At 33.3% G+C, this 13224-nt stretch overlaps 1 long non-coding RNA gene across 1 annotated transcript; it reads right to left on the bottom strand.

Annotated features, from left to right (window-relative positions):
- Positions 1-1697: 1697 nt before the first annotated feature.
- On the bottom strand, positions 1698-12765 carry LOC148956458 (uncharacterized). Its single transcript, XR_016142303.1, has 3 exons — positions 12684-12765; positions 11726-11821; positions 1698-2502 (listed from the first exon to the last, which is right to left on the bottom strand). It is a non-coding gene; the product is annotated as an uncharacterized LOC148956458 (long non-coding RNA).
- Between the last annotated feature and the right edge of the window lie 459 nt (positions 12766-13224).

Genomic DNA, 13224 nt, shown 5'->3' with positions numbered 1-13224 from the left:
GTTGCGACATAGAGTCAAACATTAGCGTAAAAAGCGAGGCGTTGAAGCGGGGATAGCCCCTTTTATGTAAGGTATAATTGCTGTTCGTTTGAAGGCTTAATGTCGCTCCTTACTTTCAGTTAAAAAAATTATCTTCTTTTATTTAATTTAAACTTAGAATGAGAAGACAATAATACTTACTAACAAATAAAACCCAAAAACGAATAAAAATTACATTGGATTATCACGTCAAACTGAAAATTAACCGAAATTAACGCAATAAAGATTAGGGTCAGGTCTTCATCTGCAATATGAAAAAAAATATACATTTCGAGCAGTCTAGCTTCTTTTTTTCTTTCTTTTTGTTACAGAACACAAAAAAAAATAAAAAAATAAAGGAAGTTTAACATATGAAAATAAATTTTATATAATACAATAAAGACAACTGAAAAGAATTAATGGAAATAGATTAACTATGTAATATATTGTGACAGTATATATAAGACTCAACTACTTTGGTTTTATTATCGTCACAAACGAGAAAATTTATAAAAAGTATTCTGTTTCTAGAAGAGCACAAAATTCTGGGTGCTGCTTTCCATGGATAGAAATGGCGGAAAATGGCACTTTATTATTGTACAATTTACTTCGTTACTTAAAAAGTGTACTAGCAATTTTTATTGTTGTTCAAATGAGCTCTCTTTCGACATTTTTATAGCTTGCTCCATATGATTATTCCAGGCTGTAAAAAAAAAGGAAAAAACTGTGGCGCGTTAACACTACGTTACAAAAATCTGATTCTTTTTGCTCAAGACAAAGACTATCCAATGGTTTGCTTTTTTATTTTTATTAAATAAATAAAACAAGTTTTTTCAACTGAAAGTAAGAACCAACATTTAACTTATATCGAACATAAATTATTACGTATATGAGGGGGTTGTCCCCTCCTCAATACCTCGCTCTTTACGATAAAGTTTAACTTTTTGTTCCAATTATTTAAGAATAACTTCTGATACACAAGGACCGCTTAATTAGAATAATAAGCTTTTTACAAACTCAAAAACATTTTAGGGTAAAGAGCGAGGTGCTAAGGAGGGGAAGACCCCTCATATACTTAATAATTTCTGTTCGTTTTAAGTTGTTATGTTGCTTCTTACTTCCAGCTGGAAAAACTTGACATTTATTTTGTTTAATTTCTGATAATTTTTTAATTAATACTGGGAAATCCAACTCCCTTCCGATAGAAAATTTCCTTCCCCCGCGAAAAATCCTCCATGGAAAGATCCTCCCCCGTAAGCACCCCCACCAGAAAATCCCCCCAAAAAGTGATATCTGTTTACATCCCAATAGCCAATACTATATGTAAGCAATGGGCAAAAATCATTACTTGCAGCCCTTCCTCGGGGGCTGTGGGGGTCAAGTCACCCTCAAAGACATAGTTATTAGATCTTCCGACTATGCTGAAAAAAATTTCTATCTCAAAATTTTGATTGGACAATTTTTAGCAAAAAAGGGAGGGGGTAGCTTCCCTCGAATATTTTTGGTCGCTTAAAAATGACACTAGAACTTTTAATTTCCAATCAAATGAGCCCTCTCTCGATAGTCTAGGATCACTGATTCAGTGCGATCACCCCTGGGGGAAAAACAACAATAAGTAAACACGCATCCGTGATCTTGCTTCTGGCATTCTAAAAATATATGCAAAAATAAAGAAATTGTACCATTTTATTGCAAAAACACTCAATTTCAACAAAACACCATTGTACAAATATTATAAGACGCAACTGTCGAATTAAATACTGACCAACCACGTAAGTAGTTAGAAATAAGATGAAGGACATTGCCATATTTTTAGCTTCGCGTAACCAAATGCACAGTAACAAGTCGAGCCGGAGATTCTAATGACAAACCACCTTAACTCCAACAGAAGTAAGCAGGGTAAAAATTTTCTTTTATGTGTATATTCTAAAATATTCTAGAGCAAGTAGCTGAGCTAGGAGAATGACACTTGCATAAATCAGCCTAAACAGAAATTCTTGAAAGTCTGAGATTTTTTCCGATGTAAGGCAATTGCTGCCTTTCAAAATTGGCAGAAATCAAATTCTGAAAAGTGATTTTGTAACATTTGTTGTCTATCAAAGAACCTTCTTCTAAAAAAAAAACTGTTCACGTTTTAGAATTGACTTGCCTCGCCATCTAATTAAGACGTTTGAACTGAAATCTATTAGCGTCAAATTGAAGCTTTTAATTTTTCAAAAGATGATTACATTGTATATCTGAAAATGTGACTAGGCAGAGGCTACATAGTTTTTAGAGCACACTCCTACTAATTATGCCAAGCTCTCAAAAGCTTACACTAATAACCCCCAAATACACAAATAAAGCACTGGTTGAAATTCTTCAAGGTTATTATGACCTTAATCAAAATGAACTCCTACATTTTTCACAGGGACAATTTAGATTGACACCTTTCTCTGGTTGTTTCTGTTGTTGTTGTTGAGGTAGCGCTTCGTCGCTCTCCGTCTGCACAAAAAAAAAGTAATTTAAAAAATTGCTCACCCAAGTAACTGGCTCCAAAATAACTTAGGCAACATCCGTAATTTCCTGGGGCAATGTAAACTTTCCATTAATTGTTTCGTTTGTTTTCTTTTACTAAAGAAATTTTTGGTCATATATACAAGCCGGGAAACGTAACAGACATTTCAAGTAAGTTGCAGTACTCATATTCAAGATATTATTAAAAATAGTACTTGTCGACGTAGAACACTGGTTTAGTGGGGAGCGGAGTTTCTCAGAGAATTACACTCATCGCCTGTTCGGTACATTTAATCTTTAATGTTTGCCTTATCAGTCGCTCAACTTGTTATTCAGCAGAACAAATATTTAATATTTTAAAATAACAGATAATTCTGTTTTTAAACGGGAAGTATTTTAAAAGGGGTTCTATTTTACAAACCATTTCTCAACTTCCTAAATGCTGGAAATTAAAGTTTCTTTTTTAATTTAGAAAAATTATTTAATTATTTTTTTGTCAGTCAGACTAATTTCCAATGGGAGGATAAGTTCTCTCCAGTACTATCACCGTATATACATTTAGTTTTCTAATAAATATTTAATATATATATATATATATATATATATATATATATATATATATATATATATATATATATATATATATATATATATATATATATAAAAAAAAAAAAATATATATATATATATATATATATATATATATATATATATATATATATATATATATATATATATATATATATATATATATATATATATATATATATGTATATGTAGTTTCGTTTCGTTTCAGTTTCGTTTCAGAGTTCAGTAAGGTAACACCAAAATTGAACTGGATATTATTCCTAGCTGGATTGTTTTTGGTGAGGTCATAATTTATTCCAAGCGAGTTGTTGACCTGAGTTAACTTTAAGAGGATTATAAAATGGAATCTACTTTGCTTTTAGTTTGCCCTATATTTAGATATTTATTAATTCAGTATTTTTTATTGAATTAATATTGAGACTTTTTAATTTGTTTGGTGATTGCAATAACCATGAAAGGCTCTGACGAAACGCTTGAACTTGTATATTCTCCGGTTCTGAATTTTATTCAAAGCAATTTACAAAGCGAAATTGAGGAGGATATTATCAAAAGACATGGTATGGAGTTTTTTGGCGTGAATATAGTCGAAGAAGCTAAAAGTTTACTGTGGCAAATAAGTGCATCTGAATCGGATTGCCCAGTACGTAAGGGGAACAATGCACTTTCTAATCATTTTAGGGACATTATTTCTCTGTTAAGATCTCTTGACAGTAGCGACACTTTTGTACCTATGTTTGTGATAAAGCGACCTACAGAGGTGCCATGTCTCCCTGCAAATGCTTATACGTATTTACTCTCTAAGTTTAATGAGCTACAACAAGTGGTTGTTGAAATGTCAGGGAAACTTGACTATTATCAGTTGAATTTTCCTCAACTTCCCAAACCTACCCCAGCAATTGACACTCATACAACAGTTATTGGCTCTAAAGTGCCTTCAGAACTGCCTGATCCGATTAAACGCAAATCTGTTCTCGATCAAATAGCTGGGCATGAATTAGTTTGTAGTGTGAAACCTGTTAAAGACAGATGATATGTCAATATTGATAAATCTGCAACTGAAGATTTTTGTACATCAGTTCAGAACTTTATTACCGGAGCAACATTTAAAGTACGATCCAAGCACTTTTTTGGGATTCTCAGAAGTTTTCCAGTTGATGTCGACCTTTCAGTTATTAATAGACTGCAAGGTATAATAAGTACTAATCGACTGGGCGAGACTATGTCAGTCAAGCTTGAATTTGAAGACTCCTTCACTCAATCTGCTTATTTCAAAGAAGGAATTAAAGTTGGATATGGATTTTTTCGAATTCACTAATTTAAGGAAATACCCAAATGCTGCTTCAAATGCCGATCATACGATCACTTTCAAAATGCTTGCACCAGCAATGTCCCGAAATGTGCTAGATGTGCTGGGCCACATCTTTCTACTAAGGATAGTCCTTGTAGTGCTGCTACCAAGTGTGCTAACTGTGGTAAAAATCATGCTTCTTATAGCCTGTCCTGCTCTGTATCTAAGGAACTAGTGTCGCGCTCCCACTTTTTGCAATGACTTTGGAGTTTTCAAGAATATCGTTTAATATTAATGGTACAAAGGATAAGGACTTCGTTATCGATGAGCTCTACAATGATTTTGATTTGGTCTGTTTACAGGAGCATCTTCTTACAGACTTTAGCATTAAAGTTTTGCGTCAGAGCCTTCATCATGATGTGCTTTTTACTACTGCCAGAGCCACAAGAGGTCGCCCATCCGATGGGCTAGCTTGTGTTATTAAGCGCAATCCTAATTTGGTTTCGCTGGTGATTTATTACTCGGATGAGTTTTTTTTGGCTGTTCGTATGGGCACTATAGTTTTCATTAATTCTTATCTTCCTTATGATGACCGTTCTTCCAGATCGATGGCTAGATATGCTAAAGCTTGTAACACGTTGAAGTTTTTAGTGGAAAAAATTCTTTCTATTTCTCTAGATTATATGATCATTGGTGACTTCAGTACGGATATAAATAACCCATCAGTGAGAAGTGATTCGTTCTTAGATTGCCTTCCATCTTATAATATTATACCCAAAACTCATCCGTATTCTTATATTCACCATTCAGGCAGTAAGAGCAATATTGATCACATTATTTGCTCACCTAGTATTATTACATCAGTAGTGTTTGTACACGCTGAAGAACAAGACTTAGACCATCTCCCTATCTTACTTACTTTTACGCTGAATTTAAACCCTGCAAGTATTTGTAAAGTACCCCGGTCTTCAAAATGGTTTGAAAAAAGTAATTGGAAGAGAGCTGATGTTAAATGTCTAAAATAATTAAATGTCTAAAAGATGCCGAGGCAGTTGCAGTGCCTGTGCAACGTGTTAGATGTGGTACGCAAAAACCTATTTGGTCTTTAGATCCTAATTTTAAAACTTTGAAAAATGAAGCTAAATTTTGGTTAAAAGTCTTGAATGAATGTGATAGACCGCCTTGTGAAGTCGTATCTGACCTTAAGCGTTAGACGCGCAGTGAATATAATAAATATCTCAAGTTAATGTGTTATCGTGACATAGATTTTCCATTGTCAAAGAGAAAATGACGAAAAGTTATTAGTCCTGAGTTAATTAGAAATGATATGCCAAGTAGTGATTGACTTCCTACATGTGCTTAGCATGGCCATTACTCGTCTTTTTTTCTAATATTAATTACCGTGTGCATTCTTTGTAAACTCATTCTCTTTCTGCTATTTTTAGTACCCCTCTATCTCAGCGTCTTTGTGTTTCCATTTCTCTTTCATCCGTAGTTGAAGCAATTAAGAAACTTAAATCAGATAATGTTGATAATGATGGTATATCTAGATTTCACCTTTTATTAGATTGCTTCCCCCTTATTGACCATACACACCTACTTCTCCAGATGTTTATTTGTACTTCTAGTGTACTGGAGGGTTTTTTTGTGTGGTACTGCTTCTTCAATTTCAAAGAAGGGAAATTCTTCTTTAATTTGCTCTTCTTACCGACATATTACTATCTCTTGCACTTTCAATTAAGCTCTTGAGATTGTATTACTACCTTTTGTAACTAATAATATGCTTGAGAGGGATAACCAGTTTGGACTTAAGCCTGAAGTAGGTTGTCAGCATACATATTGCGTATTATCTTCATTGCTCTTTGAAAATTCTTCTAAGAGAAGGAGTATATATCTTTGTACTTTAGATATATCAAAAGCTTTTGACAGTGCATGTCATAGTCAGGTTTTTTCTGCTCTTGGTGATTGTCGTGTATATCGGTGGGTTATTTCACTTCTTCAGTTCTAGTACCCGAATTCTTTTCTTCAACTGAAATCTGTACCAGCTTCTATTATTAAACTGAAAAGAGGTTTAAGGCAAGGTGGAGTTTTATCTCCGACCCTATTTAATTTATATGTTTCTGGAGTTCTGGCAAAGATATCGGCTACCTATCTCTCCGGTTTTTCTGATGTTTCATATCTGGCCTACGCTGATGATCTGCTTCTTATAAGCCGTACTAAAACTGGTTTATCTAATATGGTTTCTTGTGTTGCCACTTCTTTTTCAGACATATGCCTTTCTCTTAATGTAGATAAATGTAAATTTCTTTCTTTTAATAACACTTCTAGTACTTTCCTTCGCTGTAGTGGCTTTACTATCCCTCTCGTAGATTTTCTTCGATGACTCGGTATTTCTATTACTAATAGTCTTCCGAGCTTGCGCCAGCGCACTGTCTCAGATATTAATATGAAAATTAAATTAGGATATACTAAGATATGTTGCCAATAGAGGTAAATATAGTAAACTCTCGTTGGCCAAGCTCTATTCAACTTTTTGTGACCATTCAATTCTTTTTGCTTCTGGAATTTTTCTCCTTTTTAAGAAAAATGAGTTAAAAAGAATCCAGATTAGTTATTTTAAATTTTGTAAATTTTTGCTGTTTCTTTCACCTTGGACCAAAAACCGGGTAATTATTAATAAATTTCTTGTTCCTAATATTACTGAAAAACTGGAAGCACTACACAGAAAACTTTCAAATACTGCTTGTATCCGTTTTTCTCCGCACCATCACCTTATCAGATTTTTCCAGTCGTAAGTTATTTTCTTTTATTTGTTTAGTTGTTTTCTCTGTTTGGTCAAACCACATTTTTTAGTATTGTAAAGAGTGAGTAAAAATCAAATATTGCTAATAATAATGACAGCTTCTGTCCATATTTCTGCATATTACTGCTTATTAGATTCTGCAAGTTGTGAGTTTTTTCTTCTCTCTTCTTCTTTTCCCCCTCCTTTCCTGTTATTTTTCTTTTGTTTTAGTTCCTTTTAAATTTTTATGTGTTACTCTGTAACTGGTAATCTTTGATTTCTCTATTGATTTGTGTTGCCTGTTTTCCTCGTGATACTCCACGTATTGTACCTTTGTACAGTGTGGGTTAGAAATAAATAATAATAATAATATATGTGTCTAATATGTGTGCGTTTAAATAAGAGTATGTAAGCTAAAATACAAGGGAATGCAAATTCTAAAAGAGCCAATCGATAACTCTTGGTCTTCTTTTGTTCTTTCTTAAGTCTTCTTTCTTAAGCTTGTGTGAAACTTGTGTAAAACTTGCCGAGAGGGGTTTATCAAATACCATGTGACTGTGGCCATTTTTATGTTGGTAGAACCCATCAAAATTTAGAAAAACGCCTGTAACAACACAAAGATGACATAACTATAGCTTTAAATTCTAATAGTACAAACATTTCCTTTGATTCTGCTTTAAGCAGTCACATATATGATAACCCTAGTCATAAAGTGCTTTTTGAAGAAACTTGCCTTATTAGCAATGATTTAGGCGTAAAACAGGTTGTTCGAGAGGCAATTGAAATTAAAATCAAAATAAATAGTAATATTTCTTTAAATAGAGATGTGGGGGAATATTCGCTTAATGCCCTATACACAAATTTAATTAAAAATGATTTGACTAATTATATTAAAAAAACAGTAAATAACTCCACTCAACCTATTACGAATAAACCTTCTAGGCTGGCTGCCACGAAGGCGAGATTAGCTTTAAAATCTTGTCTGTAAGTATTTTAATTCCATTTGAATGAATTGTTCTCTGTCCATTTCGTTTGGAGTACCAGTCCTGGTTGAACTTCCTTGCAGTAATGATATTAGGGCTGTTTTAAAACTTTTTTAAACAGTTTTAATGATTAAATTTTAATGTAAGTTTCTTTTATAGTGTTTTTATTCTCTTCGTCTGTTTTGCTGAGGACGGCCCTTGGATATAGGGTCGAAATATTCATTTAAAGTTGCGTTCCACTGTCTTGTATAAAAAAATTTCCCTGTTGTTCTTCTTTTTTGTTTATGATGGAAAGGCAGCGTGGTCTTCGTCGCTATTTGGGCATTATCTTGGTCTTCGACCAATTTATTTTCAGACCGAGTTTCTCAGCGGCAGAGGCCAGTGTTTCCAGTGTAGTTTTGAGGTCACTAATGTTTTCGCATATTAGCGCCACGTTGTCGGCAAAGTCGACGTCTGAAAGAACTCTTCCAGCAAAGCCTATGCCAAACGGCTGCACCTGCTGTGTTTTATTCAGGATGTGATCTATTACACAGTTAAAGAGCTCAGGTGCAGCGGCACATCCTTGCCGGACACCTTTTTTAATTTTGAAATATCCAGAAGGCCGTCCATTTACGATCACCGCACTTTCAGTGTTATTATACAGCTCTTTGAGGAGACGAACGATTTTCGTGGGTACGCCAGCAGACTGGAGGATTAGCCATAGTGACTGCCTATCGACAGTGTCGAAGGTAGATCGAAAACTGACAAAGGCAATGTACGCTTTCCTCTTATATTCAAGAGTTTTCTCTACTAGCTGTCTCATCGTATGGATTTGCTCGGTGGTGGACCTGCCTGGCATGAAGCCAGCCTGCTGGGGGCGACGCAGGGCATGGAGGTATCTTGTTGCCCATGTGAGAAGCAGCATAGCGAAGAGCTTTCCAGGAACTGAGAGTAAAGTTATGCCACGATAATTGCTACATTCTGCTTTTCTCCCCTTCCTCTTGTAGATTGGTACAAGTTTACTTATTAAACAAGTTTACATAATGATTCGGTGACTCCAGCTATTGTGACTTTATATTTTTTAGTTCTTTTGCTATAAGAAGCTTCGAACTGGGTTGGGTCAGCGTCAGGACGTTCCAGGTGGCCACATTGGTGCCACCTCGGTCAAAGAGGTTCAGACAGGATTTCCCTTGGGCGGTCTGAGGTCGATTAGGGGTTTCAGATTGTGTATCCAAAGCTGAATTTCTGGTTCCATCTGTAGCACTAGGAGTTTCTGGAGGAGGGCTGCCAACCCAACCATTCCTAGATGCAATTGGCTCTCTGTTGGCTAGCCAGGTATCCAAAGGCACATGGAGCTCATTCTTCATGTACCAATTTGCATGGGAACTAACTCCGGACGAGCATCATTACCTCCAAAACGAACAGAAATTAAATGAACAATAACAGCAAAAAAATACAACAAGTAATAATATAAATGACTAAATAAATCTTAAAGCGATTAATGCTTAAACTGAATATGCGAATCAAGCTTAAAACGAAAAAAAAAAATATTTGCTATTGAAGTATAAATGAAACTCAAAACGAACCGAAATTGAAAAAAGAATCAATCAAACAAACATACAATAGATAGTAATGTAAATGAATAAATAAATCTTGAAACGATTGAAACTTAAATTGAATATGCAAATCAAGCTTGAAACGAACAAAATCACTACAAACAAGAGTTTGAGTATTACCACCTTCTTTCACTGTAAAAGTCGAAAACCTACTGTGTCATTGGCGCTTTACTGAAAATTATATGCGTCTTGAACAGTCGTGGAAAGTACAAACGAAATCAAATTGAATATTTGATATATAATGATATAAATTGTTTACAGATTTATCAGTTCAAGATTTTATTTCACTGTAATTTTATTTTCATTTTCAATGGTGTAAGAACTGGAAAAGAAAATATTTGTAATATAATTCGTTTTCAGTGAAGCGCCGACGACACAGCAAGCCTTAGGTTTTTACAGTTAAGGAACGGGACAATTTTAAGGGTCTTGAACAATTTTAGATAGAATTAATAAATTAAACTGAATATTTGATGTATAACGATATTAATTGCTGAAATCTCATCTTTTGAAAATTTTATTGTAATTTTAACGTTTATTTTCAATATTAAGCACAAAAAAAAATATTTGTAATACAATTCGTTTTCAGTAAAGCACCATGACGCAGTAGGTTTTAGACTTTTACAGTGAGAGCAGGAGGCGATGCCCAAACTCTTGTTTGTAGTTATTTTTGTTCGTTTCAAGCTTTATTTGCATATTCAATCTAAGTTTCACTCGTTTTAAGATTTATTTATTTATTCATTTACACTAGTATCTATTGTATGTTTGTCTGCATTGATTCTTTATTTAATTTCTCTTCGTTTTGAGTTTCATTTATATTTCAATATCAATTTTTTTTTTCGTTTTAAACTTGATTTGCATATTCAATTTAAGCATTACTCACTTTAAGATTCGTTTATTCATTTATATTATTACTTGTTGCATATTTCTTGGCTATGATTGTTTATTTAATTTCTGTTCGTTTTGGTGTTCATTTATTTTTTAGTAGTAATTTCTGGTCGTTTTGAGTTTGAATTTTAGCAGGTATTTGTATCTGCTGATCATAAGCTTAAAATGGCCTTTACGTTTTTTTGAAAGACTTCTTTTTCGGAAAGTTTTTTTATTAATAAAATTAAAAGGCTATGAAGTATAACATATTTGTTCACCATCTATTAGTGTTTGTCAACCGATTTTTGGGGAGGTGGTACATGAGGTCTCAAAAAAGTTTTTTAGACCCTCATTTATAGAGCCAGGTCTAAAGCTGTGCGTGTAGTTGGTACCGAATTAAAAAGAAAGGTGCTTGAAAAATTCGCAAAAGCTAAAATGAACTATGGTGCCATAGAGATTAAGAAGGAATTGCTTTCTTTTGAAACTTTTATTGTCTTTGGGAATTAGCAGATCATTAATTTGTAATTTTTACGGACTGAAAAGGCTATCTTCTTTAATTTTCGCAATTCCCCAAGGCAACACTGGTGATAATCTGGTATTTTCCGAAAATACCATGACAATTTTCGAATAACAATCTTAGAGACAGGTTTCAGGTATGAAAAGCCCTAAAATTGGCTCAGTGAGCAGAAAATGTTTATCTTTTTTGTCATTTTTCTTTACTTTAAGCATACAAGCGGAGAAAAAAGTAAAAAACTTTAGCACTCAAACAACTAACAATAATTTATTTTAAAAAAAAATTCCAAGAAAAGGTTTTCAATGAAAACTAAAGAGAATATACATTAAAGGTGAAAATAGTACCTAGGTCACTTTAACCCAGGCGTGAAAAGGTATGAGTGTTCGTAAGTTGCAAATTAGATTGTATTAAATTGCAAAAAATAAATGATCCAGTGCGTGTATATTAATCTCAGTTCTTCCTTTAATTTCTTGACCTGAAGAAATCTTTGGCCCTGGATGGAGGCTGCGAAATATGGCACAGTACGAACTTACCAACTGATTGTGGTAAACAGTAAAAGCCGTAAAAAAAAAATATTTAAGAGAAGAGGTAACTTACGTATGGTTTTCCTCCGAGACCCACTGCTGCTTGAATTTGTTTAGGTCGTAGTTTTACTAAAGCAACTATAGGCTCAGGGCGGTACTTTGGGTCGATCTAGAAAACAAAATACATAGAAGGTGAAAAGTAAAACACATGAAAAGGCGTCTGTTCAATAGTTTTGAAAAAGCCATCGTCGATTAAAACTTATCAAAACTGAAGAATATTTTTCATTACTTTAGTTCTAGATGTATTTACCCCTTTACAACAATTCTCCTCAAAGTACTAGTAATAGTCGCCAAAATAACTTCAAGCCATATGATATTCCAATGGAACCTTAGCATCAATAATAAAGGTAAACTGATTATTTAAATTTGGCAGCGCTCTCTGTCCCCAAAAACTAAAACATTAGCAATCTGTTTATTCCAAAGGACCACTACACTTTCAAAGGGCAGTTGTACCTTTTTAAGCTATTTCGTCAAATATTTGCTCGGACTACCAACTGTATAACTTTATATGGAGGTATTTAAAATTAAAGTTTCAGATTGTCTTTATTTTAAAGATATTATTATTGTTCATGTTTTCACGACTTCAAGTTTTAGGAGAGAGGCAAATCAATGCTTTTAGAATATTTTCTTTTCTAGAAATCACGTATTTTTTCTCAATGTTGTAAAATTTGATTTTTTTTTTTTTTTTTTTTTTTGAATGCTCAGACTTCCTATCAGGGTTCCTCAGTTTCAGCCCACCAATTATCATATCACCCCAAAAAACAATTTAAATAGAAGAAAAAACTTTCATTTTTTCTTGAATTAATTAGTAATATTTGATATCATTTACATACAAATGAAGATTTCTAAATAAACAAATTCATTGAATAACATTGTTCATTGAAAAAAATAAAAAAATTTCTTACGAAAATTAGAAATAATAACATCATTTAGGTATAGACAAATAATGCTTAATTGATAAGTTCACTTACATTCAGATTCGTCAAAAAGTGTGAATTTATGGGTTTATTTGAAATATCGCCTACGTGTTTATTTTCATTCGAATTCATACTATATTTGATATGTTCATAACAAGTTCAGATTTTAGACTAAAGATTAAATGACTCCATTCATTTCATATGCGAAGGGTGAAAAACTATTGCAACTTAAGCAATGCAGCTGCAAGTCTTGATTGCTAAAATTATTATTACCATAATCTTGTCATCTTTGTAAAAAAAATATTTATATTTAGAAATGAGCCACTAGATTTTATGAAAGATATATTAGGGACTTTGCTGAAACGATAATTTGAAAATTTTAGATTTAGCTATCAGTTTGGGAATTTAATGACAAAATAAACGGATAGTAAGTAGAACCTTCATTGGAGGGACGGCTTATCCCCTAGTTTTGGTTTTATCTAGTTTTGATCATAACAGACCCGTCATAAAATATCAGCATAGGGCTCATTGAAGTGGAATTTTTCTTTGGAATGACTTAAACAAAAGACATTCTTTCAGAGGCACTTCTATGGCG

Source organism: Artemia sp. Qi Xiang Cuo, chromosome 1 (assembly GCF_049724085.1).
Source record: "Artemia sp. Qi Xiang Cuo chromosome 1, ASM4972408v1, whole genome shotgun sequence".
Classification (NCBI taxonomy): domain Eukaryota; kingdom Metazoa; phylum Arthropoda; class Branchiopoda; order Anostraca; family Artemiidae; genus Artemia; species Artemia sp. Qi Xiang Cuo.
This window is presented reverse-complemented; position numbering and strand designations above follow the sequence as displayed.